Genomic DNA, 2,465 nt, shown 5'->3' with positions numbered 1-2,465 from the left:
ATGTTTTATCTTCCTCAATAGCATGTCAAGAGACATTGAGTCTGATGATGCTATATATTGCCCACAATGACTCTGAGCTATGGCTTTAGAAGGCTACTGAGTTGTTGGACATTTCCCTATGGATATGGATTCCATATCTTCCTAATCCTGACTAAATAGGGGGCCCCAGAGAGGTACCTCAGTGTCAGAGTTGTTGCCATTCAGAGCCTCAATGTTTGGGTCCCTCCAATCTTCTGAGAGTGAAGGGATGTAATTGTCTGTCAGAGCATCCCAAACCCTGTAAACAAAGAAAAGCTCTCATTAGCACACATCTGCGGCCTGACCCCGCCTGGAGGAAGGAAGAGCCAAGCCAGGCAAGAGACAGGCTGCTGTGTGTGCCAGGCTGAGGTCATCTGCCTTCCAGCATGCAGGGGCAGCAGCTGAAACACAAAATTCAAGGCATGTCCAGAGGAGAAAGTCATGAGCATGGGGCCCTGTTCAGAGGCTTCAGATGGAAAGGTGTTTGGTTTTTGCTTAGAAATTAATCTATACCACAACCATACAGTTTGTTCCTTTCCCGTAGTCTGAGAGAACCAGAGGGTAGGGGGAGGGGTTGGGCAGATGCCCCGACTGAGTCTCATTAAGATTGAGTAACACATTCCAACTTCAGAGGCTTCCAATCTTCTCTCAGGAATCAGCTCCTTGATATCTAATGTAGGCAAGAGCAAAACACCAATTAACTGCTCACTTCTTTTCCAAAATGCTCCAGGGAGCCCACAGCAACACAACCGTGCCTCCTCCTGTAGAGTTTAAAGGTGCTGTGTTTCCATTATGGATATTAAGGCAAATGTACAAAAAAAAAAAAAAAAAAGCCGGACATGGTGACACTCACCTCAACCCCAGTACCTGGGAGGCACAAGGAGTGGATCTCTATGAGTTTGAGGCTAGTCTGGTTACACATTATGTTCCAGGCCAGCTGGGGCAAATACTCACACAATTAAAAGGGAAACCAGAGGATGACTTTGGGTATCTTCTATTGCTCTTCACCATACTTTTTGAGACAAAGTCTCTCATTGAACCTATCATTTTGGCTAGGCTGGCAGGGCCAGTGAGCCCCCATGCTCTACCTGTCTCTGCCCCAGAAACACTAAGATTCCACAGGAACTCTGCTGGTGCACCCAACTTTCAACACGGGTGCTGAACTCAACACGGGGATCCGAACTCAGGTCCTCATGCTTGTGAGGCAAGCACTTCATCCACTAAGCCACCTCCCCACCCCAGAGCCTGGATCCTAAACCATGGATACTATCCCAATTACTGTCAGACACTATTAACACTCTGTAAAGCCAAATCCCGCCGGCATTGTGGAACCAAGAAGAAAATGACTTTCTAACCACAGCCACTGGAAAGGTCGTGGGTCTGCTCTTAAATCACTGTTACATTAGTACTTCAGGAAAGAATACTCCTTCAACTGTTTCCCTACAGTGCTGGGATTAAGGCCACCACATCTGGCTACTTTGAGATTTAAAATCTTTCTTCTCAGGGACAAGGATGTAAAGCTTTAGTCTTATATGTGCATGGGCCTGGGCTCCCTCTCCAGAACAATAAACAAACAAACAAATGCCACTTTCTAGGAAGCATCCTGTCATTTACTCTTGGAGAAGGGGAGGCTTTGCCTCTTTGGAGGTTCTCAAAGGAGAGTGCAGCTACTTTTATATCCTTGACCAAAGAACAGCTTCATAGAGGACTTCTGGGAAGGTTCTCCTCATGACCAGTTGATTTATACAGTTTCTGGAGGGATCCATGTGGGTGGTGAAGGAGAAAGGGGGCACCACCTAGCTGGGCCAGATCGGCTTGGTTAATACTGGTGATCAGCGGGTGACAGATATCACAGACAGATTGCTTTCCCATCCAATTTTGCAAGCTCCCTTCACTTTCGTTTACCAAATATGCAAGATAAATCAGATTGTCTCTGTTCTTATCATGATGCTGTCTGAGTATGAGCAATCCCAATGAGGTAGATTTGTACAAAGACACATATACAAGTTGCAAGCCTGAAACTGGCAATATACCATCCTAATAAAGACAAAAGGTGGGTGAGAGCTATCCATCCCTGTTTTCCCTTTGCTTTGGCTTGGTTTTCCACTCTCAGTTTGTAGTGGCTTCAAAGAGGTTCTAAATTCCAGGCCCCTCTTTTACAAGAAGGGAAAAGACTGACAGCTTATATAAATAAAGAAGAGATTCTAGGTCAGTGGTGGAGGTGTAAAGCTATAATCTCAGTACTCAGGAGGCCGAGCAGGACGACTTTAGGCCAATATGGTCTACATAGCAAGATCCTGTTTTAAAAAGTAAAAGGATGCCAGGCAGTGGTGGCAAGTACTCTAGAGGCAAAGGCAGGCAGATCTCTGTGAGTTCAAGGCCAGCCTGGTCCACAGAGTGGGTTCCAGGATAGCCATGGCTACACAGAGAAACCCTGTCTCAGAAAA

The sequence above is a fragment of the Cricetulus griseus genome, chromosome 4 (assembly GCF_003668045.3).
Source record: "Cricetulus griseus strain 17A/GY chromosome 4, alternate assembly CriGri-PICRH-1.0, whole genome shotgun sequence".
Classification (NCBI taxonomy): Eukaryota; Metazoa; Chordata; class Mammalia; order Rodentia; family Cricetidae; genus Cricetulus; species Cricetulus griseus.
The sequence above is the reverse complement of the archived record's forward strand: the minus strand, read 5'-3'. Positions refer to the sequence as shown.